This window comes from Penaeus monodon, chromosome 25 (genome assembly GCF_015228065.2).
Source record: "Penaeus monodon isolate SGIC_2016 chromosome 25, NSTDA_Pmon_1, whole genome shotgun sequence".
Classification (NCBI taxonomy): Eukaryota; Metazoa; Arthropoda; class Malacostraca; order Decapoda; family Penaeidae; genus Penaeus; species Penaeus monodon.
Genome location: NC_051410.1, coordinates 3,588,050 through 3,588,557, shown reverse-complemented (window position 1 = coordinate 3,588,557; position 508 = coordinate 3,588,050).

Genomic DNA, 508 nt, shown 5'->3' with positions numbered 1-508 from the left:
TCTTCGCCGTCGGCCGCACCTCCAGCCCGCCAGGCACCGCCAGGCACTCCCGCCAACTGTCAGAATAACGGACGCGCCACCGCCTTCGCTCCGGCCGACGGCATAACGTTTCGGTAAAGCATCTTCGGCGTACGTTATATCTCTACGTAAATGTTTTCTACTTAAGAATAATGTTTTTTTCTTTTATGTATTGATGCAATGTTTTCCCGACGGTGACGAAATAAACGAGGACGAGGATGGTAGGACGGTGTAGGCGAGTTAAGCGCGAGTTATTTTCACCGGAGCGTGAAGTCGTTAAGCCTTAGTGATGTCGAGTTATGAAATTATTATCGCCGTCGTTCGGGATGTTACGCTGCGGGGAATTCGCTGCTTCTGGTGTTATGTCAGACAAAAACCCCCCAAATATGCATCTCTGTCTTTTTCAAACTCACTACTTACGTTTTCTGCCTCGTCTTATTTAACTGTCTATTCACCCATCGATCCGTATTCACGCTCTGACTTTCCCGCC